General features: G+C 45.4%; 1 long non-coding RNA gene across 3 annotated transcripts in view; it reads left to right on the top strand.

Annotated features, from left to right (window-relative positions):
- Positions 1 to 19,823, top strand: part of LOC150047145 (uncharacterized) — a 44,760-nt gene that overhangs the window by 4,706 nt on the left and 20,231 nt on the right. For all 3 annotated transcript variants that reach the window (XR_016539510.1, XR_016539509.1, XR_016539511.1), the window contains exon 2: positions 14,858 to 15,034. This is a non-coding gene — a long non-coding RNA (uncharacterized LOC150047145). The remainder of the gene's footprint in view (positions 1 to 14,857; positions 15,035 to 19,823) is intronic.

Below are 19,823 nucleotides of genomic sequence, written 5' to 3'. Positions count from 1 at the left end.
ATCTGAGACATAGGCAGAGGTAGAGGTTGTGTTATAGTTTGAGTATTCTTACTTTTGCAAAGCTTCTAGATGATTGATAAATGGAGTAGGGATTGAAAAAAAAACTGAAAGAAGCCTATCTTTCATTCAGCTATAATGTACACCCATCAATGATTCAGTGAAGGAATGAATGAGTCGGTGAAGGAATGGATGAGGGCAGGCAGGTGTGCTGTAGGATGATCTTTGTATTTTCTGAGAGACCATACTCTCCTAAAAACAAATTTGTTCCCTTTTGATCTCAAGTCTGTGGGGTGGAGAAAAAAAACTAAAGCCACCATCCAAATGTACTTCCCTAAAAAAATATGGAAGATGGGCAGATTGTACAATCAGACAAAGATAGCTTTTGAAGTGTATGAAGTTTTGGTCTAAAATTACATTTAATTATTGTTACATTTGAGACTTTGGAGGAAATGACAGTACAGAAGTGTGACTTTCAAATTAGCATTTGCAAGTGTGTGTGAGGTAGGTGAGCATTTTAACAAACCTGGGGTTTTGAGCCTAAAATTATATGACATTTATTTGCAGCCACAAAATTAGGTTGATCAGGTATTGTTTAAACTCATCTTCTTAGAGGGAATGGCTCTTACATTTATCTCCACCACACATGGATTTGCCACCCTCCTCTATTTTTATTTTTACAAAAAGTACCAAAAAGTCTCCTAGGCTTGACCTATTGCCAGTGTTGAGACCCAACCAAAAAAATGCAAAATATAAAGCAAGAATCATTCCACCTCATTATAAGACAACATCGGCGGTACTTTCTCAGCTGCTTAATCCATTTCTTATAGTTTTTCTTGTCACATCCTCTAGCTTTATAGCTTACTAACTTGCAAGTTATAGTTGTAATTTATGGACAGAATTGAGTAGTAGCAAATCAAGGAATATTTCCATTGATTACCCTAAATTGTCTAATCTCCTGTATGTTTTTAGAACTTGATTGGGTGGTATTTACTGATTGCCTTCATCTAATTTAAAAATCAATCAATAGCAACAATGAGTGCTGGGGGATAAATTGAGTCGAACGAGCCTAACTGCAGCAAATATCCATCAGTGGTGTTGCACCATCACATGTGGGGGCGGTTTTAATACATAAGTGCAAACTGCCTGGAGCCAGGCATGAGGGGCAGATGCTCCGAGAATTCCCCACTGGCATCTCATGCCTCTCACATTGTCTATTTAGGGTGATCACCGCCAGCTCAAGCAAACATATTTCACTACAATAAAGCTGTAGCAATGCAGATAAAAAACAGGTTCTGATTGCTCTTCAAGGCTCGCTAGTCCATCTTCTTCCCCCACGCCCTCGGAGGATATTAATGGGAATTAACATAACTTCCAGCCTTTGCTTGTTAACTGTCTACACTATCCCAGAGAGAAGCATGCACACGCTCATGCATGAATCCTTCCTTTTGATGTCAGGCACATCTGGTTTTATTTTCATCCGATGCTTTCTGCATGTTGCTATGGGTCCGTGTTGGATCTGTTTTACCAGGAGAACTTGCATGTACTCTGGGTGGGTGCTGGCTCTATGGCAAAGGTGAAGATCTGAAGCTCTGCTGAATTCACCAGCAGGCTCAGACTCAGTGGCCTGAGGAAAGGGAAAGCTGAGTCTTTGGGCTGTGCATTCCAGCCCTGTCCTAAACACAGGACACCATGGAGAACACAAAGGAAAAGAAGTCCAAGGTCTATGGATGCTTGTGTCTGTATGTGATGGTGAAACCAGCACATAATTTATAATAAGACCAAGCAGGACAAAATGGGGCAGCAGCGAACAGCTGAGTTCTGCCTGTGAACAATAAGGAGACAAAGAAAGTGAATTTCTATGTGGGGACTGAAGAATTGAAAATCTCATACCGTATTAGGATTTATTCTGGACTGTCTATAGAGTTGATGGGACACTAGTTTAAAAACAAAACAAAACAACAAAACTGAACTTAAGCTCTGTGCCATGAGCCAAGCTTGTAAACCTACTTGGGGGTAGAGGGGGAAGATCAAGGGGATTGCAGTTCAAAGCCAGCCTAGGCAAAATACTTGAGGCTCTACCCAACTTGGTTGGATTTGGTGGTACATGCCTCATGCCTGTTTTCCCGGCATCGGGGAAGCTGGGAATAGTTGGGTGCAATGGTGTCTATTTCCACAATGGATATGTAGGAGCCCTGAAACCCAGGCTGGCTGATAAAGGGAGAATCTACCTTGAAAACAGCCAATCTAAAAAGATGTGTGTCACGAGAGGAAGCGCACCTGCCTGGAAAACACAAAGGCTTTGGGTTCGATCACAGTCCTCAGTACAAAAAAGAAATTCAAGCTCCCCAGTAAAAGCAGATGAAGTAAAATCTTCACACGTGTTATTTACAATGCTATGCACATTGGTTGAGCTCCAACCCCTTCTGGAGCCTGGAGCTAGTCGCTGTTCCTCTAGGTGGTTGATATGCTCATCTTTTTCTTTATCTTGGTGAGTACCGTGGCTGGCTCTGAACACTGGAGAAGCTTTATGTTACAATAAATTTAGAGACATAACAATGAGAATTGAGAAAGATTCTAACTTGCCCATCCCGTAACTGAGAAATGGCACATAAATGCAAAGCCCAAACTATGGGTAACACCCTCTCCCCACTACACACATACACACACACACACACACACACACACACACGCACGCACGCACACACGCACACATACACACACATTTCTGGGCTGCAAACCTCAGCAAGGTGATGGAACATTGCAACCTTCTATCCTACTATGCTCAGTCTGTCTTTTGGAATGAATCACGGAGCATTTCCCTGCTACAAGGCTCAGACTGGTGGGCTCAGAGATAAAGTGACCAGCCTTTTTGAGGGATGCTGAGTGATGAGTTGAGGGCCTGCAGTTCACGCTTTCCTTCATTTTCTCCTGTTCTGTATGTTCCTTTAGCTGAAGTTGTTCTTTTCCAACGATGACATTCTAACAAGACACAGAATGAAACCAACATTTACTAGCCTCCATTGCAGGTTAAGTATGGCTAGCTAAGTTTAGCGCAGGAGACAAAGATGAAATTTCTGCCTTTGGTAGGTCATATAAGGATAAACATGTAAATGGTAGCTTCTTTTTTTTTTTATAATTGTCAAAAACTGGGAACAAATAAGAGTTTCTTTCTTTCTGTTTTTCTCTCTCCCCTTTCTTTTTCTCTCTTTCTCTCTGTGCTAATCCTAGGGCCTGCACTCAGGGCCTGCCTAAGCATTGTCCCTGAACTTGTTTTTTGCTCAAGGCTAGCACTCTACCACTAGATCCACAGTGCCACTTCTATTTTTTTTTCCTGAGTAGTTTATTGGGGATAAGAGTTTCATGGACCTGGCTTCAAATTATGATCCTTAAATCTCAGTCTCCTGAGTATTATAGACATAAACCAGGAGCTCCAGCCAAGATATATATATATATATATATATATATATATATATATATATATTTGCCAGATCTAGGGCTTGAAGTCAGGGCCTGGGAATGGTCCTTGGGCTTTCTCAAGGCTAGGGCTCTAGCCTTTTCCGTGTATGTGGCACTGAGGAATCGAACCTAGGACTTTGTTTATGCTAAGCAAGCACTCTACCACTAGGCCATGCCCCTAGCCCCAAGATATTCTTGATAGGATGAGAATGAGTTCTTCTCTGTAATCTTCCTCTTCTCTTCGCATACTCTCAGTCTAATCATAAGAAAAACAGATAGATTCCAGTTGAAGGACATTTCCCCAAATCTACGTAGTACTTTTCAGGATGACCAAAGCCATCTAAACAAAAGAGAAGTCTGAGAAACTTTCCCCAGCCATGTGGAGCCTGAGGAGACATAACATCTGGCATCTGATGAGATTCTGAAATAGAAAAAGGGTTGGTTTGATTCCTCAGTACCACATATATAGAAAAATCCAGAAGTGGTGCTGTGGGTCAAGTGGTAGAGTGCTAGCCTTGAGAAAGCCTAAGGACAGTACTCAGGTCCTGAATTCAAACCCTAGGACTGGAAAAAAAAAAGAAAGAAAGAAAGAAAGAAAGAAAAAAGAAAAAGAAAAGGAGATTATTTAGTTAATAATCACTTATTAGTGTTGGTTCATCAATTCTGAGGAATATATTATACTAGCCTAGAACTTTAATAATAAGAGAAGTTACAGATCTTCTGACATCTACAGCATTTTTTTTTTTTGAGATAAGGTCTCATTAGGTAGCTCCTGCTAAAACTGTGCTATTTTTGTCTCTGTCTCCCTAGTGCTGGGACATCTGAAAACAATGTTAAAACAAAGGATTTATTGAGAAGAAAATGAGTTGGCATGCAGCTCTTGTCCCAAGCTCTTGTCAGCTTCCTAGATGGCTGTGTCCATCAGCTGGCACCTTGAAATATGAAGTGAAGCAGCCCCTCTCCAACTCTGAGGATGGGGGAGCAGTGCGTGGGCAGGCGATGGATTCTGAGACCTCATGGAATAGCGCAGTGTCATCAGGTTCACTTGGCTAACTGCCTAGCTTTTATGGAAAAGAGGGATCTTAAGTCTTGTTATTCTTTTCCTTAAGTCTTTGTTTCTCACAGCCAAAGCCAGTCCTTGGGGTGCATTTCTTCTGGGTGAGACTCAGGCTGCTCTACAGAGGTAGGTCTTTCTGGCCATGGGGCCATTGCACAAGAAGCACCATGTGTGTCCTCCACCACTCTCTGACATTGGTGTCATGGTTATTCAATTTTGTGGGACTCCATAAACCACAATAACCTACTCAACATCGGAGAGCTGATGTCTTAGCTTGGGAAACCTAGGCCTTAGGCGAGTGACAGGCCTAGCATCTTAGAGCTGGGGCCGAAATCCTTATCTCCCTATCATTGTATTCATCAGCCTTCCACTATAATCTAGTTTCCCACTCTGGTTCCACTTAGCCCTAGGGGCTTCACATCCTTGAATATGTCGGTTGGTTGGTACTCCAGACTCACCCACCAAGGGAGAGAGGTTGCATTTGTCTGCATCAATAGATGTACTGAATTTATTTTAGTTTTTATCTTTGTACTGCTAAGAACCACACTCAGGGTCTCACACATGCTAAGCAAGCCCTCCTACCACCGAGTTACGCCCTCAGCCCTGCTGAGATTTCATGTTTCTTGAAGATAAAAATAATAATGATGTGTAAGTAACAATGTGCTTAGCTCTTGCACTTGCTATCTCAAGTGGATGCTAACTGTAACTAAGAAGCATCTGCTATGCCACCAGCTCTGGGCTAGGCCCTGAGCTGTGTTACTTCACTAAATTCTCACCACGAACAGGTAAGGACTGCATTGTCCCATGTCCCAGCTGGAGAAATTAGAGTTCAAGTAGATGAAGGGAGTTTCTAGAAGCAGTGCCCAGAATTGCTTGTCTTCATCACTAAATTGTCCATTCAAGAACTTTTGTCCATAGCAAAAGTAGACTTCTCCAGACTTGACCTGTAAACCAAAAGAGCAGGAGTCCAATGGTCCCTTATGAGTTTCTGTAGCCTTGGGAAGTTTCACTGATCAGGGAGGGACCAGAGGCCCAAGAAGCCAGCTCCTGGAGGAAACCTGAACCCACCCACCAGCAGCCTCAGCTCACCTGGGAAACTGCCCTGGGTATGCTTTCCTGCTCTGTTACAGTAGCATGACCCTCATATGCAGGCACTGTAGGACGGAGGCTTATCCATTACCAGGATATCTGTCTGTCATCGGGGGGCGTGCCCATCCCATACACAAACTCACCCCCAAGATGTCAGGGTGGGAATCGCTTTAAAAAAAAAAATTGAAAGAAGGCTATTACCATCATGAGCCCACCTGCGAGAGCAGTGAGGATGATGGAAGAGATTCTCCGCATCTGGCCTCCTCCGAGGCGGATCATTAGTTAAAAGCAGAGTGGGGGTGGGGAAGAGGTGCAGGGTGGCAGGCCAGGTCCAGACCACAGCACTTGCTTTGGAGAAAGAGCTGGAGACAAATGATTCGAGTCTGAATTCCATATACACCGGAGATTGCTTATCGATCCACATCAGAATATGCGGGCTGGCCCGGGGGACCGGCCGAGTATTTTCCCAGGGACTTAATAACGTGGCAGCTGAGCTGTCTTGTCCAATTCACTGAAGCCAGGCCTCTAATCAGGACTGAGTTTCTTATTTTGAGTATTCTTGCACTTGTGTGCGCTGCCTCCCTTCCACTCTGCTGGGCCTTGGCAGTGATTGAAATGACAGCCCATGGATGGGGAGGCTAATCAAATTGTTTATTATCGACCTAAATCAATATGTATAGATTGTCGAAACATCACTGTCACACCGCCAAAAAGTCATACTAATAATTCCCTGCCTGCAGATGTAATCCAGCCGCGATTTTTCCCAAGTAGAATTGCATCTGATTTTAGGAGAGTGGAAATGGTTACATGTAGGGGGTGAGGGGGGCTACAGGGGAAGACATGGGTGGGACCCCGCTCTGGGGAGCATGTTTACACGACTCAGCAGCTCCGTGTTAGGTACAAATGATGAACTGTCGTGTTGGGCTGCTTAAATATGAGTCCTCAGCTAGAGGGAGTGAAAAAAAATCCCAGCAGGGAAGCTAGAGGAGACCCTCTAGGGAGATGCTTCCTGTGTCAGTGGGGAAGGGTGAGGCATGGATGTCTCAACACTGGGGGAGCACAGGCCAGAGGGGGAGGCTGACGGTGGTAAGGCACAGGCCCAAGCTCTGTGCTACCAAAGGGAGATGCTACAGAAAACTGTGTCTACACAAGGACACACTCCCATTTCCCTCTAGACAAGGCCTTCCACACACAGCCCTTCGGGACATTCAATATCCAATCCTAGTTGTACTCCTCTGGGGAGATGCAGTGGGGAAGGTGCAGATCTGGACAGGTGCGTGGTTACAGGTTCAAGGCCCACCCATGCCTCTGGGAGTGGCCACTCCTCCCCTGGGAATTGGCTCCTTTGTGACTTTACAACACATCAAGGGCACGAGGGAGCCTGTTTTCCTGGGTCCACCAGCTCCCAGAACAACTTGTCTCATGTTCATAGCTTCATGCACTGTGAAGGTGCTAAGATCTGCATTGGATGTTAAACTATGGCTGGTGATTGGATATGCCATTTTCCCTATATAGAAGGGGAAGAATTATTTCCTCAGGCTTCTAGGAGAAGGAACAGAGATGAGATGAAACATGAGTGTTTACAAGCCAGAAACTGCATGACCATTATTATGAGCATCTTAGATGCCTGGCTTCTGCCTTCTGAGGGAGCGGAGGGTACCATGGCTTTCCTGTTAGCAATCACTGGCCCCTGTGGCGTTCCTATTGCATGGTATTCAGCTTAGCCTGAACCATGAGATGTCACAGCACAGAGAAACACACTCATCCCAGTGTCAAATCCAGCAGTGTTTCGGTGCCTGGCTCTATTCTCCTTGCATTTGGACACGTGATCTGAAGTCTGTCTTTGCCTCTAGAGTCTTGGAGAGTGCTCCCATTGGAAAATAGGAGCCTGGAGGAGATTTTTGCTGAGGAGAGTGCAGCCACTGCACTCTGCAGTATGGGGATAATGTCCCAGAGGCCACCTGCAGCTGAGGTAGAGGGGCCATGAATTCCAGCCAGTACGCTCTGTGGGTGGGCTAGGCTGTGCCATATGAAAGTGAGTGCCAGGCATCTTCTGTCTGGGTAGAGCCTTCTTGTACCAGCAGAGGTGCCTCATCTATTGGGTAGATCTCAGAGTCACTGTAGGTTTCCTATAACCTCAGTCTTGGCATAGCCTCTTCACTATTGTTTTTTATGGTGCTGGAGATAAAACTCAGAGCGTTGTATGTACTGAGCCACACTCCTAGTCTCTTTCCTTGTCTGAAGAAGCAACCTGCTTTTGCTTTACCCATGCCTGGCTCAAAATGATGTTTTTTGTTTTTTTTTTTTACTGAGAATCCACTATTCAGAATCGTGTGTGTGTGTGTGTGTGTGTGTGTGTGTGTGTGTGTGTGTGTGTGTGTGATGAGCATGGAAACCAGTTTTCTAATGCCTCACATTTCCCCTGTGCAACCCAAAGAAGCAGAAGAGCAATTTCAAGCTGGAGAAAGTTCAAGTTCACTTTGCAATTCCCCAGCTGCCTTTCAGGTTCAAGTGGGTTCCAAACTTGGCAAACACATTGCCCCTGTCCCTAGAGGGAAAAAAATACCCACCAGCAAAAATACATTACATCGTGCATTATATTTCTGTGACGGAAATAACTCATTCTCCTGACACACTATAATAAGAGCAAATTATGGTACACAATGAATCTGTTCTCATTAAAGTCTGTGTGGAGAAAAGCAAAGAATACAAAATGTATACAATTGTTTAAAGGAAAAAATGCCATGTAATATAAAAGATACTCTAATCACTATTTCTAATTACAAAGAAGAGAAAATCACTAAAAAAATTTTTTTACAGCATCTAATTACCAAAAAAAATTGAGAGAGCCACAGAATAACTCTGTATAAAATTAATAATGAAAGAAGATTTTAAATGACTGTAGTGTCTCAAAATTGCTCTTCTTCTAGTTGAAGAATGTAGAGGATGCAGTTGGCAGAGCAGGATTTTGGCTTGCAAGGGCTCTTTGACTAGGTTAGTGGTGAGTCCCAGTTTGTGCCGGGTGTCTTGTTAAGTCTGTTGGCACACATGGCTTCATTTCATCCCCCAGAAACTCCATTTGTAAGGCATGGCCCCTCTTCCCCTTCCTTGAGGAAACTCAGGCTGGAGAGACTTTGTGACTTGTCACCTTGGGTAACCATCCATGCCTTGTGGTCAGTCCAGAAGAATGGAGCATTTGCCTATTGTCCTTTGACCAGTTGAAAACAAAACTTTTTATAGACATTCAACTGTCATCAGCTAGGAAGGCTGAGTGAAGACTGGAATCTGGAACCTTGGCTTGCAAGTCTGGAGCTTCTGGAGTATAGAGGTGGTCACTGAAACCGTGTCTACATCTTTTGGAACCACGTGATGATTCCTAATATTTCTTGAATGAGCCTCACTCTACTGAGCCAAGGCATTATGAAATGTCCCAGGTGGTCTTTAGGGAACCGAGCTCCCAGATACAGAATCTCTTGGGCATCTGGATGGGTGGTAGGAGCTGTTGTAGGAAAAAGCTCGAGACTGGAAGCAATGAACTGGGTTTTGGGGTGTTTCAGTTTGAAAGTCAGCTCGGTAGACAGTGCCTGCACTTGGATGCTTGTAAGGCATCCCAAAGTTATTCCAAGTAGGACTGTGGAGACCCTGTGCTACACCCAACTGAAAAACTGTCCTTTCTTCCTTGGTTACTGTCTCAGTCAACAGCCACATAATTCTAACAGCTACTTGGGCCTAAACACCACTGAGTCATGCTAACAGTTATTTCTTGCCCTCCACGTGGATAGTTATCCATTAACACATCCTATCAGCTCCTCCTTCACACAGCATTCAGAATCCAGCCACCTCCCGCCACCTCTATTAGTCCAAGCTTTGGCTAAGGCACCACCTGTCCACAGTGACAGCCCCCTTTATGGTTTGCTGGCTTCCATCTTGAAAGGGGACTGATGTTTTTGCCCTAAGGCAGATGATGTCATGACCCTGCTTAAGCCCTTCCCTTGCTTCCAGTGCCACTTATACAATGGGTTAACTTGTGTCTTTCCAAAAGACCCATGGAAGCTCAGGATGTGACCTTATGTGGACTTAGGGTCCATTATCACAGATGTTGTCATTAGAGTTGACCCCTAATGCAATACGAATGCTGTCCCTACAACCTACCCACATGGGAACATCATACAGCCACGAAGGCAGGGGCTGGAATAACTTCTGTGGAGGCCCAGGCTTGACAGCACCACCAAGAAGAGCTGGGAAGGCAGCTGCCCAGAGCTTCCTGGACAGTGTGGCCTGGCTGGCACCTCCTCTTCCCGTCTCCAGAGCTGCGAGGAAGCGCATCAATGTTTTAAGCCACCTGGTGTGTGGCCCTTCGTGAGCAACCCAAGGACACCCCATTGTACGTCCTCCTATAACTCACAGTCCTCTCGGGTGCTGGCCCTTGCCTGTTATCTGACCATTGCTGCGCTCTGCCATTCTCACCCCACTTTCTAGCTTACCCGTGGTTCTTGTGCTATCTGGGACAGGTATTCTCAGCTCTCTTCAGGACCCTTCTGCTCCACTCTAAGTCTTGCCAGAGGCCACTCCTACTCACCCAGTCTAAGCAGTCACAATCTGTCAACTGTGCCATTTCATTTTATTCGTTTTCTATAACAATAGACATTTCAGAGCCATTATCATTGTCTGCAATTGCATTTTAAAAGCATTATGCAAAAATGGTCGTACTCAACATGTAAGCTCCTAACTGGGCTCCGATGATGAGCTAGCTCCTCAGAAGGCTGAGATAGGATCATGATGTGAAGCCAACCTGGACAGAAAAGTCCACGAGGCTCTTATCTCCAATAAACTACCAAAGAGCCAGAAGTGGAGCTGTGGTTCAAGTGGTAGAGCCTTGATCAAAAGAAGCTCAGAGTTCCAGTCCCAGGACTGGACACACACACACACACACACACACACACACACACACACACACACACACACACACACACACACACACACACACATGCTCCTGAGGACACAGGTCTTTGCTTGCTTATGTGCCTATGTAGCAGTGACCCACAAATTCTGGGAACTTTAAATCCTCCTGTCCCATTTAACCCCCCAGTTTCATTCAATTCTCATATCTCTATGCAAATAAAACCCAACAGTCATAGTTACTGTCAGATGGTGTTCTGAACACTTTAAATTCATTGAATCTCTCACAAAACCATGCCCCATTTCCTCTGGGCAAGCTGAGGTCCAGAGAAGTTAGAGAACATCTGGGCGGATCCAGCTAAGCTGTGAAGACATGTTCTTCCTCTAGCCTGAAGTTCCTCTGGGATCAAGAGGGGCTCTTGGCTCACTGGATCCCAGCAGCCTGGTGGTATTACCACATTCCGCATTCCTCCACAGAAAATAAAATAACATTTCCACATGCACTGGCCCTGTAAGAATCCCCTAGAAGGGATTTCATGGAAGACTGGATTTTTCTAAAAAGAATTTTGATGGCAGAGGTGGGCATTGGAGATGGAGTTGACTACCCTTATGGCTGAATGCCCATCTATGACCATATTACACAGGACAGAGGGAGTCTTGACTCTCAATCCTCTGTTAAATAATTCCCATCTCCCACTATCCTGTCCTGTCTCCAGGCTGCTGCTCCTTGACTTTTATTAGGGCAGAACAGCTCATCGCATCAAGCCCCCCTCTGTCACCACAAGGAGAACAGGGGTCAAATGACAACTCAACTCCTAACCAATACGTGTGTGGGGGGGGGGGCATTGTATTGGAGCGTGGGTATCTTGTTTGTGCTACAAAACTATTAAGGCAACATGCACAACTATTAAGACTACCTTGATTCTTACTTTGCCATATGCTTGAGTCCACCTTGCTTTGTGCGGGCTTCTCCTGTCTTTTGCATTGAAAGAAGAACTGGGGTCCTGGTACAGCTATATTACCCCCTAACTCCCAACCAATGTTAAGAACGAATTTGATTCCCCTATTGATTTAGTAATGGTTACAGCTGAAAACTAACCCCTCTGGCAACCCTCACCCAACTCCCAAAGACCCTTGAATCTCTTGAAAGCCCACTGACTCAACCCACCTACTGCTTCTTCCACCCCGCCCTGCCCTGCGTGATGACCTGGCCTCTCCTCACCAGCTCACGCACTTCTGCAAAGTGATCCTGCCACTTCCTCACTGCTTGGTGACAAAATATTGTTTTACAGTGATACGTATCTCGTAAGACAATATTTGGAAAGTTATTATCTCCATGTCGCTCGCTGGTCGAGGACATGGAATGATGTCACCCAAAGCCAGATCTACTCTGCTTGCAGCCAGCCCTAGGGGCAGCTGGGGACAAGACATATAAGGTATCGTGGGCTTGATCATCCAGTGGTTTGTCACAGATCGTTCCCCACATGGCTGATAAGGTATATTCAGAATCCCAAAGTGGAAGCCATGACACTGAGCAGTGGCAGAAACAGGGAGGGGACTGAGGGATGGGGAGAAAGTGAGTATAGAAGCTGGGGTAACAAGACTCTGGTAATGAATAGCTTCCCTTCAGAAAGCTGTTAATGTTGACACTGCCTGCTGCTGGTTGGAGATGATGATTATTTTAATGAGTGACTCATACCCAACAAATTCTGTAGAGTCTGAGGCTAGCCAAGGCCCAGCCATGGAAGTCTCAAGATCTTTCTCTATCATCTCCCAAGCAAGAGCCAAATGCCATTATTTGTCACTTGCCTCTGGGATCTGTGTGTCAGCGGCATTCCACAGTGGGGGACAGGTTCAGGAGACCCCAAGATGCCAGCAGGCTCTTATGAGTGGGCAGAGGCTGAGTCCCAGCTCCTCCACCTTAGCTCCCATAAGGGTTGTCACAGGAGAGCCTGTCTGGCAGGACTGTCTCAGAGAGGATGGCTAAGGGCTGTATGTTTGCTTACCATGGACAGAGGACACAGCCTGTGACCAGTCAACCCTACAAACTTGAGACCCTGGGGAAGCTGCCAAGGTTAAATTGACCTGGGTCAGCTCTTGGGAAGATGAAGAACTACTTGAAAACACAGGGCCACTGGGCAAGGGTCAGCTAGGTGCCCACTTGTGCACACAGAGACTCATGGGTCTTGTGGGGGTGGGTCAAACTGGCTGAGTGGGGGCAGGAGTTGCAGCATGTGATTTGCTTCCGTACCCTCTGTGCCAGGACAGGGCTGCAAGGTAGGCGTGTGCTCCGTGCTGCTCTGGCTGGGCCATAGAGACATCCTCACGTTCTCCTTTCCCATTTCACAGTGACAACATTTTAGACTCAGGTGACCAAAGATTTTCCCTGAAAGTGGAGGCTGGAAATGGAATTTCATCACTGAACTGGAATAATGCTAGACACATTGTCCTTGGAGAAAAGTAAGAAATCGTCCCTTAGTCGTTCCTTGTGCCTTTGGGGTGGGGGGAGGGGCATAGTCCAGCTTCATGGCAAAGGTTAATGAACAGCAATTCTCTACGTCCTGGTTCTCAAGGCCCTGGAGGCTGTGCCACTACAATGTTCTCCACAGGACCCAAGAACGTCAACAAGGGGCCTCCTAAGAGGGTGTGGGTACTTCCCTGGCGGGTTCTCCCAGTCCCAGAGAAAATGAAAAACAAAACAAAATAACATTGGATTGGGGAGCTGGACCTCATGTCTACCATACTGGGTTAGGGAGAAGGGAGCTGAATGGACTATGTATAAAATACTAGAGAAGATCTGGGCACTGGTGCTTTCTACCTTCATCCTAGCTACTCAGAAAGTTGTGCCCTGGAGGAGCAAGGTTCAAAGCCATCCCAAGCAGAAAAGTGTGAAACTCCATGTCCAATTAACCCCAGAAAAATGCTTGCCTGGAGGTGTGGTTCAAGTGGTAGGGTACCAGCTGTGAGGGAAAAATTGAGTGTAGGGCCTTGAATGCAAACTCTGATACTATTACACACACACACACACACACACACACACACACACACACACACACACACACGCTTATTCATTACTAGGGAATAGAAATCCAGAAGCAATGCAAGCTTTTGATAGACTTTAATGTCCAAACATAATGAACACAGAGAGCATATATGTATATTCCATGAGTCCATGGTTAATGCTAATTCTTAGTGTTGCATGCTGGGAGTTCTCCCTTGAGCACAGAGGAAGGGGCTGATAGGTAGCAGACAGCAGGAGGCCAGAGCAGAGCCATTCAGTGCTTTCCCCTAGTAAGAAACAAGACTGATTTCTATTAGCAGTGTTACAAAGTTACCTATTCCAAAGTGGGAAGGGGGGGAGAGGGAAGGAATCTGAAACTATATTCATTTGAACAAATGTCTATAAAGAGAAATGACAATTTGATAATACAGTCGATTTATGGACACAATGACAATGGTGAAACACACAGTGGAAGTTTGGGGCCTATTCTTGTTCATCATGATATATAGAATGGGCCAGGAAGAGGGAAAATGTTATTCAAGCCATGTCGAACAAAACAGAATTGACTCCTTCAAGTGGTTTCTTGGGCAGTGAAGTCTGTCTGGTGCCCAAGAAGCTATCCTTTTGCATCAAAGACTGAAGAATCTATTAGTCTCCAGAAGCTTCTCTACAAGTTAAGGACCATGACTTCTCGGGGCTGAAGTTTCCTCCTTCCAGCTTTATCCCTGCTCTTTTTCTGTATTAGGTAGTTTCTGCAGGAGGAAAAAAAAAAGAACATTATTTTGTGTGTTGTTGCATGGGTCTCTAGAAACCCGCTCCTGAACTGTATCATAACTCTCACTAACAACCCGCTTTCGTGGTTCACAGATCTTTTATAAGCCTATTTTAGGCATTTGATTATTGCCTGACTAATAATAGGGACTCGTTTTGTCAAAGAACAGACAGGAGGATGTGGTGTAAATTGTAGCGTATAATTGCTCAGTGACTGCCATTGAAAATTCCTAGTTACTGGAGTAAGAGCGTGTCTCTCTTAGGTGTGAGTAGCTATTTTTTTTTCTTCATGTAATAATTAGGCTGTGAGAACGCAAGCAGAGAAACCCACCCAGAGAGCAAAATTAAAAAAAAAAAAAGAGGAAAAGAAAAATATCCTGAATCACCTGTTGAGGTCCTTTACACTGCCTGGAGGAAGACATTCAGGGAGAATGTGGAAGGCCCCAGGCACCAGTTGAGTGTTTGGTGTCTGAAGCAGGTGAGGGGTGGCTGGCAACTGAGGAATCACACACCAGTCTGGTGTGATAAGCTTGGGGATCAGAGAACTTTAGTTTCTAAACTGCTTACTCCCATGACACCCACAGGTAGAACACTCTGAAATGGGCCCATCTGGAGCAAGTCACTGGACTTTCTACTTGGGATGACCCAGCAGTAACAACTTACACAAAAACCCAGCAATGATGTGCCCTAGTGGCTCTCGCCTGTAATCTCAGCTTCTCAGGAGGCTGAGATCTGAGGATCATGGTTCAAAGCCAGTTCAGGTAAGAAAGCCCTTGAGACTCTTATTTCCAATTAAACCACCAGAAAACCACAGTGTCGTGACTTCAAATTGTAGAGTGCTAGCCTTGATCATAAAAGCTGAGGCACAGTGCCCAGGCCCTGGGTTCAAGCCTTGTGTTCCTCCTCCACCCCCCCCCCCAAAAAAAAAGCCTAGTAGGCAGTGTCTTCACTGCTCTGCATCTCATCTAGTATTTTGCCATGTCAAATATTCAGATGCCTGGAGTGGGATTGGGGTAGAGAGGTAGGGTCTGGGTTGCCGTGTTGGCTCCTTGTCTAGGTTTATGCTTATGCCACATGTAGGTCTTTGGAATTGCTTAGAATCTACTCAGGAACAATATTTTCTTCTCCTCCCTGCCTGGTTAGGGATCCTGAAGTTCTGAACATTTGGAATTTTTTTTTTCTGGCTTGTGTGTAGCTACTCCCGTGGCTGGAAACCATTCTTCTTGGTTGTTTCATTTGAGAGATGAGAAAACCTCTCCATTTAATTTTTGTTTCTCTTTTTCTCATGAGCATCAAAACAGAGGGAAGCCCCTTAAATAGGGCCCCTTGTGGTCTACATTTTCACGATATTATCAATTAATTTAACTTACCGGGTAGGAACTACCATGGTATCAAGCCAGCCATGTGTTAATCCTGTTCTTAAGTGATCTTCAGTCAATTTGGGATGGGTGGAGCAAAGCAGATAAATCACAGAAACCAAAATGTTTGAGGCCAGGGAGGCCAGGGAGGCTAAGGCCTATACTGTGGTTCCTGAGATCCTGGTAGGTGCCAGGGCAGAGGCTGCCAGGCAGTGAGGCTGAGAGCAGAAGATCCCAGTGGGAGCACTTTCCTCCTCCTCCCATCGGCTGCTCCCATCCTCTCTGTTTCCCTTTGCAGAGGTGGATGACATAGATGTGGGTTTCTGTGTCCAATGAGGTGCTTCAGGGCAAACTAGGCCAGGGACACAGCCCTGCTTGTCCCATGCCCCTAGGCCACTCAGAGGCCATGGGGCCTCCCCCAGCTAGGCTGACTGACTTCACGAGGGCTGGAGGTGGCCACCAGTGAGTGGAATGCCAGAGGTGTGCCCATGCATGAAAAGACGTGTCATCCACTCTGCAGCCCGCCTCCTGCTCTATACTCTCTAGGAGTCTGATCTGCAGTGTGTTCCTGGGTAGGGAGTATGGTGAAACACTTCCTAGCTCCTCCATCCTGCTGGGTCTAAGGCACTGCGGCCTGGTGCCCACATAGAAGGCAGAACACCATTCGTAAGGCACAGTTTCAGAGCAGGTGCCAGGAGAGAGGGCTGGGCTATATCAGCCACCAGGTTGTAAGCAGTTAAAAGTTAGAGCCTCAGAGTCAGGGACCTAGACGTGAGTCTTTAGTGGTCCCAGTGGCTCTAGGACCTTGGGCAAATCATGGATCTGCTCTGGCTTCACTTTGCTGTTCTATATGGGGAAGTAAGGAGGGACCAACTTTGCAGATGTTGTTAGTGTGCATAAAGTGCTTAACACAATGCACTAACACAGCTAGTACATTTTTTTTGCCAGACCTGGGACTTGCACTCAGGGCCTGCGCACTGTCTTTGGGCTTTCTCAAGACTAGAGCCCTACCATTTGAGCCAGAGCATCACTTCTGGCTTTTACTATATATGTGGTACCGAGGAACTGAACCCCGGTCTGTATGTATGCTAGGCAAACACTCTACCACTAGGCCAAACTTCCGGCCCCACAGTTAGCTCTTTATAAACTCAGTCTGCTACTGTTAAAACTCATTTAGCAAAACAAGTTTGAAAGAGTGATTTAGGAATACTTACAAACTTGCCACCATCACACTTGGGACTCGGTGGATAGCTTTGACAAAGGCCAAGAGTATGTTCTAAGAAAACAGAAGTAAACATGAGAAGTGCATTATCTGCATGGATACTTATCCTAGCATCCTTTGTGGTAAGGAAAAGCTAGAATTATCAAAATGTAAAATAATAGGAAATGACTGTCATTAGAAAGTGTCTCCAGTTGGGTAAGAGAGAATGCTTGATGGGAGTACATTATATACATGTGTAGAAATGTCACAAACCCTCACTGTCTTGTACAACTAATGTATGCTAAACTAGATAGATAGATAGATAGATAGATAGATAGATAGATAGATAGATAGTTATTATCAGTCCTGGGGCTTGAACTCTGAGCCTAGGCACTGTCCCTGAGTTCTTAAGCTCAAGGCTAGTGCTCTACCACTTGAGCCACAGTGCCACTTCTGGTTTTCTTGTGGTTAATTAGAGATAAGAATCTAATGGACTTTCATGCCCAGGCTGGCTTTAAACTGTGATTCTCAGTTTTCAGCCTCCTGAGTAGCTAGGATTGCAGGTGTGAGCCACTGGCACCTGGCTAGCTATTATTATTAATAAATACAAATTTTAAAAGGGTACCTCTCATTCACCGAGGGCCTTCTATGCTACAGACATGAAACGCATATAATCTTACCCAACATCTTTGTAAGTTATTTTCTTGATTTACAAGATCCAAAAATGAAGGGCAGAGGAGGAAAGGCCCAGTAGGAAGTCCAGGATGAGTTTGCCAGGATCTAATCACAAGGCATGGGTGAGACATCGTAGTAGTGATAAGGATAGGAGGAGCTAGAAAGAAGCCCAGGTGCCTGCCAGTGGTCATTAAAACCAAGAATAAGATACATGGGCGCCATTTCATCAGAACTGAATGTTGGGAGGAAGAAGCCAAATGTTGACATCTACTTTGTGTTTGTTCTCTGTGATGGTTTAGGTATTACGTTTGCCCTTCATGTATTATTAAGTTAGCCACTAATGTGAAGAAATGGCTGGACCTTCAAGATATTAGACCTAGAAAAAAAGGTCATTAGGTCAATGAGGTAGATGCCGAAGTCTCTGGACACGAGTGGCTCTGCCTTCCCCTCTCACAGTGTAGATTGTTTTTCCTCTCCAATTTTATCTTGCCGTAATGCCATCTGCATGGCATATTCAGACAAGACCCCCTCCCCTAAAACCAAATCACAGATAAGTCCAATCTTGAATTTTTAGTCAATGAAGCTGTGGATGAACCAACTGCTTTCCTTTACAAAGTAACCAATCTCAGATATTTTGTTATAGCTATGGAAGACTGACTAATGAATGCATCCTTCCATAAACCGCTGATTTACACGATCTGATTTCAAGCAAAAGATGGATCTGGGCCGTTCCACTTCCCATATATAATTGTCCCAGTGTTTCCCCAGGACTAAGAGAGAGGAGAGGAAAGAAAGTCTACATAGCCCAATAGGATAGACCCTATTTGTGGGAGAGGCCATCTTTTGGGAGTTGTCATCATGGTGAGATCCAGCTCTCAGCAGAGACACAGCAGGAAAAATTGGAGTGGGGCAGGGGAGAAATACCAAGCTTCCCTCCCTGCAACCTCCACATTCTCATCTCCCTCTGGTGCCTCCCTTGCAACAGCCAAACCTAAGCAGAGGCCAGAAGGCAGGAGAGTTTGATAATGGAGCCCAGCAGTGTCAACATCAGAAACAATCACCTAATGCCTAGCCAACCTGTTCCAGCAGGACAGAGGGTGGAGTAGACAATGGCAGGGGAGGAGGTGCGGAGAGCGGGCATCAAGCATCGGATGACACCAGAGTTACATTTCTAGGGAATAAAATCACCAGATAATGTTGAAAGATTAAACCCAAACCTGAGAGCTTTGTGTTAACTTATGTCAAATCGTATCATCTTGTCTCTCTCTTTCCATTCAACGAATCTAGAGACTGTGTGAACCAAGTCTGCTGGCTGGGGACAGATGGTTTATGTGGCCTCTGCCATCAAATGTGCTTGGTATTGTTGGGGGGGGGGAGAGGGAGAGAGACAGAGAGAGAGAGAGAGAGAGAGAGAGAGAGAGAGAGAGAGAGAGAGAGAGAGAGAGAGAGAGAGAGAGAGAGAGAGAGAGAGAAGAGAGAGAGAGAGAGGGGGGGTAGATAAAATAAAGCAGTGCAACAGATATTCTCAGTAGGAAGTGTGAGTGAACATTAAGAATGAGGGAAAGGAGCAGTTCATTCTATTTTGCCATATGCTGCCCTCCACCATGTTTTCTTATAACACGAGACCTTCACGGTGTGCCAAAAAGGTGAAGATATCTTGCTCTTGGGCTTGTCAACCTCTAGAGCCATGAGTCCTGTAAGCCTCTGTACTTCATGAATGAACACCCATGGCTAGAACGGATGAGTTGGTTAGAGGGAAATGAGGAGGATGTGGTGGCTGGAGATTTGTGGTCTACTTTTTAATTGTCATGGGCCCTGAGCAAAGCCCTTCTTCTCTCTGAACTTGAGTGTTGTCATGTATAAAATGAGGCGAAGATTTCCCACCAAGTTTCTTCAAAGGTCAGGTGGGGATAAGTAAAGAGGCAAATGTGTAGTGTGGGAATGTTCCCTCACACCCCATCATTTTCAGAGGATGAGACACCCTGCTCTGTCTAGGAATTCACATGGACCACGGAGACCACCGTCACTCTCCTTCAACTCTGATGGCCTTTCTTCTAGCAGAACTATAAAAAACATACAAGGGTCAAAAGACCTAGAAAACAGAGTGAAAAGAACGGTGTAGTGAGTATTCCAGACCGTGAGACTCAAGTGGCATCCAGCCTGCTAGAAGCCACCAGAACTGGGGTCTGTCCATAGCCTGAAAGATGAGAGATTCTTGATCCTGGGCTCCTGAGGTCAGATTCCTGAAGCCCTATAATTCCCGGATCCTAATCAAAAGTCTTGTCTGCAGAAAGCAGGTACCTGAGTTAGGCACAA

Source organism: Megascapheus bottae, chromosome 24 (genome assembly GCF_031878675.1).
Source record: "Megascapheus bottae isolate mThoBot1 chromosome 24, mThoBot2.hap1, whole genome shotgun sequence".
In the NCBI taxonomy this organism is placed as follows: Eukaryota; Metazoa; Chordata; class Mammalia; order Rodentia; family Geomyidae; genus Megascapheus; species Megascapheus bottae.
Note: the sequence above shows the minus strand (reverse complement) of the source record. Positions and strands in the feature narration are given on the sequence as shown.